Here is an 11106-nt window from a genome sequence, read left to right as displayed (position 1 = left end):
TAACGCATAATGTCATTGAATTGTTCTCAAACGGAACGGCTAATTTACGTTTTCTTAAAGCTACCGCAGCTTAACAGCAAAACAAAACAAAATTTCAACGGTTGAAAATAGTTTGAAATGCAGTAAAGCTTGGGGGCCGCTTCCAACAAATAAAATGAACTGAGGACATGAGAACTGGTGCAGAAAAGGCTTTAGCAGCTTGGTTATAAAAACTAGGTATTGGGGAACTTTTTGATGCCGAGTCTTTCGGAGGGACTATTGAAATATTTGGCACCTCCTTTGGGCTGAAGATGCGCTGCTGTTCTTGGACCGTGCAGTACTTTGCCCCAGAAAATGATGATTTGCTAACAGATAAACCTCTTAATAGGCTAGAAGGCGACGCTGTTGTTTACCATAGCACGGATGCCATCTTGACTGATAATCAGGAAAAAGCAGATTTTCCAGAGGAATTTTTAAGTACATTGACACATTCAGACATGCCTCCTCATAAATTATGTTTGAAAGTTGGTGCAATGATAATGGTTTCTCAGAAAAAACTAGCAAAACAATGTCATACGACGAGTCAAGGTTGGAATATATTTGTCCCGAGCTGTATTTAGTCCGGAACAATTGGATGCCATTTTTTTTGGGGGGGGGGGGAGTACAGCTGGTAAGACAGTAAAGGTGAAAATTCTTCATACTCTCACTCGGGGTCACTTGGTACCCTCAAGCAAAACATTTTATACCCCAAATGTTGGATAGAAAGAGATTTTTGATACGGAGGAATTCTCACCCTGTCCGCAGTATGGTCGGATTTTTCATCTAGCATCTAGCTCAATAAGAGCGGTTCCTGGTGTGTTTTTTATTTACTAATACTAAGGCTTTACTATGCGATTTTCTTTTCTAAGCCATACGCTGCTCACAGGGTGTACTGGGCTGAAACCATGTAAAAATCTTTCCAGTAAATACTTTGCATGTGAAGAAATGTATCCGCGGCCTGATTAGGATGTGTGTTCTTCTGGCTAATTTGCTTGTGGGAAGTATTAGAATGTGGGTTAAGCTGGCTCAGTTCCCATAGGAATCTGAATGGAAGCAGATGGCAACGACGCAATTTAGGGACTGATTTCCGTTATCATTTTGCATTCGTTCCAATTTAATCAAGTAAAATAACATGTTGTTGGCCCTCGTGGCAAATCTCTCCCCATAAGGCTTCTTTTTACCTCATCACAGAGGAATCTTCAGCACAACTTCTGTTTTGTCTTTAAGATACAAAATACGGATTACTGAATGGCGGAAGTCTTTTTTTTTTTTCCTTCAGGAATACTCTGAGCGGCTTGTAGAGGTCTTGGTGTGGAGAGGAACCATGAATTTACTCCATGAGAAAGCCGAGCTGAAAACTCCTGTGACTATTATTGGTTCTAATAGATGATTAATGAATAGTCGCATTAAGCTGTATGGGCATTTCCCAATTTTTTTTCTTCTTCTTCTACGTTCCTTATTGAGCGATGCATACGTTGCATTAAAAGAGGTCTCTGCTCTCCACACCTCTATCCTTATTCCCTTAAGCAAAATGTCTCCGTCTGACCATTTTAAATGTTTGCGGTTTATGGGCATCCTCTATCTCCTAAGTAATCGCTTTCTTTTCATACATTGTTCTGGTACATTCTCAATGCTGAAGCCAATACTATAACTTAAATTTTGCTTATAGCTCCAAGAATATATTCAAGCAGGTTTTGAGATGTAATATTTTGTTGTAGACCCCGTGTTACTAAGACGATGGTTTAGGATCTCTATTTTACAGAGTAATATTATTACTTTGAGAAAGGAATGGTTACTACACAGTCCTCAGGACCCATTGGTTTATTGGTTTCAAAGTTAAGGCAATAAGTAAACAGTGAGGGATTTGCAGGAGTCAAAACTGGGATTAGTTTGGCAACAATGGGACATTTGAAGGACGCAGCTTAGTAAAAGCAATGTTATTTATAAGATGTTAATATATAACCTTTCATTATCTGTTTGTTTAGCTCTTTTACAGAGGTATTGCAATGCTTTTATCGTGATATATTTTATATATATAGCACCAACAATCTTATGCACCGCTTCTTATAACTCCATAGATTCAAAGGGTATGTCAAAAATAGAATTGACTGACTAAGACAAACAGTCTGTTCATTCTTGAAAATAATTTCATCTAGAAGCAAAAGACACGTCTTTCAGGTAAAGGTTCCTCTTTATTTTCAGATGACATTTTTGAGCATACTTTGAGTCTCCTGTTTGAAGAGCTGCTTTCTTGTGGTTCTGGATTCATATCCTTAATCTTATCCTTAATATGGATTAATCTAACCCAGCCTACTGTCCACCCAATTCCCACCCAGGTTCTATCTAATCCAGCCTACTGTCCCACCCAGGTTCTGTCTAATCCAGCCTACTGTCCCACCCATTCTCCACCCAGGTTCTGTCTAATCCAGCCTACTGTCCACCCATTCTCCACCCAGGTTCTGTCTAATCCAGCCTACTGTCCACCCATTCTCCACCCAGGTTCTGTCTAATCCAGCCTACTGTCCACCCATTTCCCAATCCTTCATTGTGTAATGACTGAGTGATAGCTAGCCCCACTAATTGCTCTGTTGGTGTGCAATGGAGGAAGAGGAGGTGATACTGATTGTATTATAATGGGGTGTAGTAAATAGTCAGGTTGAGAGGCATCAGTGGACATGATGTGTGACCGTGATGTTTGGAGATGATGATGCAGAGCGGAAAGTGGAGAGGGCTCCAAAAAAGTGCTGGTCCTTTTAATAATGGAAGTTGTGTTTAATGTATTTCTTGTGAACCAACAAGAAGGTTTTAGGCATTCTGTGCCCAAAATGGCATTTATTACATTTACATACGGCACAACTAAACACTTTGAGGAGCTCCAAATATAAACACTCTAAGGGTATGTAACTATAGCTCAGCCTGTTCCAGGCACCAGCCCTGTCTGCAGCACTGTTGATGTGCAGCTGTGGAACATCAGAGACTTGAAAGCATATCCTGTCCACCCCCTTGTATGGTTTATCCCACGTTCCCCAAACTTCTGAACACAGAACACCAACTTTACTCTATTAATGCTGAGCTTGTATTCTGGACTACAGTTCCTCTTTGCTTCCGAATACATAATAGAATATAATTATTTGTCGTTTATTGAGGAATGGTCAGATTCACAAATTTTCCTGTACCACAAACAAAAAGAACCACAAAACATTTTTTCATTAACCGATAATCAATTAAAATGTCTATATGGTGTGTTAAAAACACATTAAACCTTTAAAAAACACATTTTAATTAGACATATGTGTGCACTTTAAGTTTCTAAACCCGTTTGCTTTTATAGATCTCTAAGGCATGATTTTCTATGTTTTTAAATTTTTTTATTTTATAATATGATGGCTTTACATTGCAAAGAACAATAATACCTTTAACAGTAATAATCTTTAGCTCACCTCTTAGTAGCAAACCCCTGGACATGAAATACAAATTTAAAGTGATGCAGATTTTCTCTGTATCAAAAAATCTGCCATATTTCTTCAGCACAAAATGGCCAGGCAGAGGAAAGATGGCAACTTTGAGCCCACAGACCATACTTAGAGCTAAGTGTGTGTGCCCAGATGTTTGTTTTTTAGGGCTTTTTAATGCTAAATGCTCACCGCTGTATCTCTGGAGAAGCTCTGACCAAATATATGAACATTGGCTAACATCTGTGGCTACATGTGGCAAGAAAACCTCAAACAGAAAACTTCTGAATGTGGCCCACGATGTTCAAATCAGAGCAGCCTGGGAGGACTTGCACCCTTTGCCCCAGGGATCTGATATCTCGACATAATTCAATTATTTTTGTTCTCATTTTACTTTTTCAGCCCAATTTCATTCCAAAGACTAAGTAATAACACTTAAAGCTGGAGCACAAAATGTAATTTATTCCAAAGCCTCTTGCTAAGTGACAGTTGTCTGTCTTTAATAAAGGAGATTTTCATCCTAGGCTACAGAGCGATATTAAATTAGCGTGCTTCTGGATTTGTTTTCCTTTTTTTTTTTTTTTTTTTTTTAAACATTGCCGTAACACAACCAAATAATTTTCACTAACAATGACCAGTAGAGCCGGCTTAATCTAATTTCGGTGTCTGTGGATCTCAAAGGAAACTAAACTACACATTGAGCCAGCGCTGTGTCTTTAGCTGTGTCTTTGTTGAAATCTGCGATCTTCCTGTCCGGTGTTATTGCAATAGCTCAACTTGTTCTAAATATTTTTCTCCGAAATCACAGAGCTCCCCTTGTCTATAATACAGGGATATCATCTCGCTGTACCCTGAAATAGAAAGTCCAGAAGGAGTAGCAAAAGCATTACAGCTACTGTTACCATTTTGGGGAGGTAAGTGCAGTCGGTGGACAAATCTTCCTGAATGTGGTGCAGTAGATTATCAGAAACCGGGCAAATGATTGACGGACACAATCCAGTATCCCAGGGAGCCCCTAAACAGTGTAGGTACTTTCATATAAATTGTGCAAACTGTGGAAAAAAAACCAGGAATAAATGTACTTAAGTACCTTAGGGATAAAGGGCAGCTGCAGCTCCTCACCCTCTCTGTGTCCTGACATTCCACACCGCTGATTGGCTGCTTGAATCATAATCAATGGAAGAACTTTCCAAGCATGCGCATGAGGGTCTGAATAAACCCCCAGTTGGCAGCTTCTGCCGAACCAGCGCTGGTTGTGACTCGCGATAAGTATATCACCTGCAGGACGATGTGTTCTGCCGACCCCCTTTTTCTTTTGGGGAAATAGATGAGGACCAGGGAAGAAGCAGATGCATATGAGGGGTTCTGCAGAATCCCCCCCATACATTTGCAAAGGGCATGCTATGTAAATCAAAATGGCACTCTCAACTATGTATATTAAAGTACATATGATAGCTGATGTGCCCCTTTAAGCGAGCAAACAAAAATGCCAAGAGATTGGATTTTATTAGTGTCAACAATTAAGATTTATTTATTATTTCTTAAGCAGTGCGTCCGAGAATCGAACAGCCACAGTGGGTTTAGGAGAGCCACTCCTTTGATCTTTTTTTTTTTGATGGTGGCTATTGTTATATATAAAACAGTTCTCTTGCTACATTCTGTACATCATTTATACTCCAGTTTTCGGCAATTATACTTGCAGCCTCTTTGCCGAAAGTGTTGATTTAATCTTTGGCAATTTGAGTTATCAAACCATGTGTACTTTAACAAGTGTTACGTGTGTTGCAGGCTCTGCGTAAACAAATCATAATTGTGCTGCTTTTGTTTTGAGAAGGAAGGGTATAATCTGATTCATTTCCTCCTTGAACGCGGTAGGATTTGCCTGGAGCATGTGGACTCGGACCAGAGCAAAGTTGTTTTCTTTTCTACGATTGCAGGGGGAAGTTAAATTACCATCTACATGTGAAATACACCTTGTTTTCCACTTCTATGTATTCTAAAGAGGCTTAAATGTAATGCAAGGATGCTTTACTTTATTAAGAGGGTGGTTGCTGACCGTAACAGTCCCCCAGCAGATGTGGTAGTGAGGGAATTTATCATGCATTAGATCAGAATAGCCATGTTCCTAATATAAGGTGAGATCAATTAAAGTTTGAGTCTTTACGGCAGACTAGATGGGCTGAATAGTTCATATCTGCCATCAAATTCTACGTTTCTATGTTTATTTTCACTCTTAAAGCAGACTGGTTTTGAAGCATTTTTCCTTCATCTTTTAATGCACACCAAGAGAGACAATGGTCAGCCTGCGACTCCTGCGGTATAATTCACCTCCAACTCACAACATCCTCAGCCAGGGGGTCTCGCAGAGTTTGATGGGAGTAGCAGCTAAAAAACATACAGTCCCAAAAGAAAGAAAAGTATATAAATTAAGTCATGGCCATGCACCGCCTACATTATGGGACTTCCCTTTTAAATGCATCATAGCCCCACAATACTTTAAAACAGTTTATAACCATTATTTCCCACCAGGTTCTCTGGGAAAGGACTACTTTCTATAGATTCTGTGCATCTTGCTTATACTAATTTCCGTCAGCCTCCATTTGCTCTAAAGCGCTTGTATGTGTGCAGTTTAATTTAATTATCGCATGGATGTAAGACTAGACTAATGCTAAAAGCCTGGTTTGGTTGGAAACACCTGGTCTTTGGTTTTCTGTTACATTTGGAAGCGCTTGTATTGACTATGTATTATCTAAAACATGGCAGAAGTAAATCGTCGTCAGTGTGTCGGACACATTATTTATGTTTTCCACCTATAGCCTCATCCAGGGGTTCTTTGTCAAGCTAACAAATGGTCGGCTTTGTTCTCTACGTTAGGCGTGAGCCATGGGGAGGTGTGATTCCCTTTTAAATGGAGTTACCCTCTGGGTTGTGATATCCTTGAGCGCTCCTATAGATTGTAAGGCCTCTCGCCTCTTCCTTATCCAAGATAATTATGGTAACGCCTTCTGTCTGGTTTAGGCGGCTTGATATCGAGAGAACGTAGCTGTGCGGAGGCTTGGAAGAGCATTTATACAATCAATATTATGAAATATTAGCAGCCCTTCGTAAATAAACACTATTAAACATATGTCATCGACACCAATCTTTACTTGGCATCCAGCCGCTTGCTGTATACAAAGGAGTTGTGATTAATCTCCATATTATACAGCCGTAGTGTATTAGTCGTCTCTTCTGGGAAGACGTTTATGATTTGGCCTCGTTTAAGGTAAAGATTGAGGGCTGGATTTCCCATAAGGTCCAACAGGATGTTCCCTATAGAGGTAGGACTGTTACACATAAACAAGCGCTAATGACAGACCCAAAAAATGCCTTTGCCAACTCACCATTAAAACGGATGTGAGAATGAGTAAGGAATTAAAGGGGGACTCCCAACGTTTTTTGGTTTTTAATACTAGTATCAGTTTACAAAACACATTTTCACAAATATCTTAATATTTTCCTCCTTTAACCAATTCTATTTCTACCTAATAAAGGGTTTTCGGACAGATGCATAATAGCCATTTGTATGTTTTCTGTTCTCTTTTATTTATATAGCGCAAAGTTACGCAGTGCATCTCACAATACGTAGATTAAAATGGGCCTGGTAGAACCAGAATTGACAGACTAAACTGATACATTAGGTCTCTCAAGTTTACAGCTCTGTTATCTTCACCCAATCTACTAGACAAAACACCCTGGCTTCTTATACTGCCTGGGTTATAGAATATCTCAGACTTAATCACCCATCTAGACACTCTGTTTTATTCAAATCTATGGAGGAATGAACGCATTGCCGTAAAGAATCAGCACAGTTTTAAGTTCCCTCTTAAATCTTTTCCCCAAGCTATACATATTATGATCCCTTGATCTGATGATATTTATTCCTTGTTGTGTCAATGTCCTTCTGAAAAAGAGGTCTCCAGAACTGTACACAATACTGTAGGTGAGGCCTGACCAGAGATCTGTAATGTGGCAAAACCCATTATTCCTGCTACTAATGCCTCTCGCTATACAGCCCAGCACCCTGCGATATTCTGCCTTGGGATTGTTATGTCTCAAGTGCATTATTTTACCTTTATCAACATTAAACTGCAGCTGTTTCTCAACCATTCTTCTGATTTACTTAATATATTTGCCATTTGACTTTATCCACCCAGAAGGTCCATCATGTACCATTATGACCTTCTGTACCATTACTAATTAAAGTATTATATATTATGGATCCTAATGATGATCCCTAAAGTACCCCATTAGTGTAACAAGTCCTTCCGTTAACTACCACCTTAACACCATTAACTACAACCTTCTGCCTCCTCTCACTCAATCGTTGCCTTATGCATTCAACTATATTAACATCCAAACCCAAAGACTACAATTTATTTATACGTTTCTTACATAGGGGACAGTGTCAAATTCCTTACTGAAATCTCTGTACCCTATATCTACTACTCCTCTCTGGTCTATTATCTTAGTTTCCTATATTCGGGGATGTAAGGAAGGTCCTTTTAGTTCTCATGCAACCCCAACACCCAGTTGTATAAATGTTGGTGTGAACAAGAAGCAAAGGGCTCCAATATCTGCATCTCCATATCTACTCTAGAGGCTGCGACTGTAGACCACAAGCAGGCACATTGTTTAAACAATGTTCCCGAGCGTTAACATTTAAAGTGATTGTTGAGACGAAATTCCTTAATAAGAATCACATTGAAAAACATTGTTTTAATACCTTAGTGCGAGGACACGTCCATTTTTCAGGCAGTGCCACATGGCTGTTTCTTGTTTGCATCGGCTCTGTCTGAATTATTGTCTTCTGTTAATTCTCTGGGGTAGCGGTCTGACTTTGTTGAATGAGCCAATTGTTATCCTTTGCGTTGCCCGTCAAGTAAGTTTCCCCCATCTGGTTTGTATCAGACTGTTTTCACAGCCAACAACTGCTGCCTTTTCTGTATCCTGACACTCGAGGGCCCCATGCTATCAAAGCATTACTGTGATAGCATGTGCGTCTGGCCTATACAGCTGCTTCGTACAGCTTGAAGCTATTACACGACAAATAATAACTTAGAACTTGAACTATATATATATATATATATATATATATATATATATATATATATATATATATATATATATATATATATATAATATATACATACACACACACGATATGTGCGCATTTATTATAGATTCAGTGTTTTCTTTTTTGATTGTTATTAATACTACTACTTCTACATGTTTTGTATGTAAACTTTATGTATGTTCTGTTATCTCCTGTTGAGAAATGGGCATTTGACTAGAATTCCTGTATTAAACATAAAGCACAGGTAAGAATTTCCCATGAACTAAACAATTTTTTTTATTTATTATAACAAGAGGGAGTGGCTTAATATTTACTTTACCTGCCCCTTTCCAGTATTCCCCACCCACTCTTGAGCTTGCTCAATACTAGTCTATGCTTATGCTACTCTTTTGAAGTATTGGAATGGTGGAAATCTATTGCTCGTTGTACAGTGTCCTGTTGTGCTAATGAGTTTAGTGAAGAAACCTCTGTGTGTCCTATTGTAACTAGAAGAGGAAATATGCAATAAATATGATATTATGACATCATCACGCTTCTCAACTGCCGGGGTGGGCTGCTTATCGCACACTCTGGGCTCCCCTTTTGATATCGTCAACATCTTGGTCTGTTTGTGTGCAAGTTATTTCACACTTCTCCAGTCTGGCACTTTGCCCGTGTAATGTAAAAATAAAATTCTACAAGATGTCAACATTTAACTTGGCAGAGATTCCAGAATTAGTCATCGCATTCCATACCACCAAAGACCACATCATAGTCCACCATATTAAGTGCAAGATGCCATGCAATACTTATGTGAGCAACTGTATCCCCCTTTAATGTACTTATTCAAAATATAAACTGCAGCACTCCAAGGGACCAGTAACTTACTGTGCTGTGTAAAAATATTTGCCCTTTCCCGATTTCTTCTATTTTTTCATATTTGTCACACTCAAATTATTAAATAAATTTTATTAGACCAAGATAACCCTAGTTAACACTAAATCCAGCACTTTAATTATATCATGTACTGAAAGAATAAAGCTATCCAACTCTCCCTGTGTTTTGTAATAGCCCCCTTAGTTACTAAATCAACCAATTAATTATATGTAATTGATAATTGGGTTGAAATTCACTATACTCACCCAGGCATGATTACTGCCAGTCCTGTTGAATCTAAACATCAATTAAATAGACCCTGTCGTGCAACCAAAAGCAGCACATGATGGAGGGATCTAAAGACATTCCAGGACAGACCAGATGTCATTAACCTTTATCAGTCTTGAAAGGGTTAAAAAGCAATTATTAAGGCTCTGGACTCCAGCGAAACCATGATGAGAGCCGTTGTCTACAAATGGAGAAATACTGAAACAGCGGAGAACCTTCCCAGGTGTGTCCAGCTTACCAAGATTCCTCCAAGACCGCATCAACAACTCACTCTTCAGTACACAAAAGAACATGTGAAGAACTGCTGGCCTCACTCGCCTCAGTTATGGTGTTTTTGATTCCTCAATAAGAAAGAGACTGAGCAACAATGGCATCCTTGGGATGCAAGACGGAAACCACTGCTGAACAAGAACACAAAGGCTTGTCTCACATTTTCCAAAAAACATCTTGATGTCCCCCATGACTGGGATAATATTCTGTGGACTGATGAGTCAAAAGTGGAACTTTTTGGAACACATGGTGGAAAGCTAACACTGCATTCCACAATAAGAACATCATACCAACAGTCAAACATGGTGGTGGTAATGTGTTCTGGGGTTGCTTTGCTTCTTCAGGACCTGGGCGATTTGCCATAATTGATGGAACCGTGAATTCTCTCTACCACAAAATCCTGAGGGAGGAATATCCCGCCATTAGTTGGTGACCCAAAACTCAAGCCCAGTTGGGTAAGGCAGCAGCAGCAGTCCACCTCTGAATGGCTGAATAGAAACAAAAAAATGTCCCGAATTGATGAGATGATGTGGCATGGCCTAAAAAGCGCAGTTTATGCATGAAATCCTATTTATGAGGCTGAATTGAAACAATTCTGCTAAGAAGGGTAGCCAATATTCCTCCACAGCGATGTAAAAGACCCATTGCCATTTATCGCAAACTTTTAAATGCAGTTGTTACACATAACAATGAGTTATTAGGATTTGGTGGGGCAATAATTTTTTCACATGGATGATATAGGCTTTGATTAACTCTTTACTTTCAATAAATGAAATGATCGTTTAAAAGCTGCGGTTTTTGCTTACTTACTGTATCTCTTATATCAAAATTAGTTGGTTGATCTGAAACACTTAAATGTGACAAAGCTTTTTAACAGCACTGTAGGTTGTAATACCTACCAGCACTTGTATATTCCTCTCCTGGGACACTTGAGGATGGCGTCACGAACTGGTCACCCATCCATGGGTGACACATACCTCCCAAGTGTCACTCATTTGGGTCCAACATTTCCACCACCGGTGTTCCACTGTTCCAGGAGCTCAGACTGTGTGGTTGGTTTGAGTGTATCACAGTGTTCTGCAGCCTTGAAAGTCACTATAATGTGTG

This window comes from Sceloporus occidentalis, unplaced genomic scaffold (assembly GCF_023333645.1).
Source record: "Sceloporus occidentalis isolate IW3139 unplaced genomic scaffold, rSceOcc1.0.p SCAF_210, whole genome shotgun sequence".
NCBI lineage: Eukaryota > Metazoa > Chordata > Lepidosauria > Squamata > Phrynosomatidae > Sceloporus > Sceloporus occidentalis.
Note: the sequence above shows the minus strand (reverse complement) of the source record.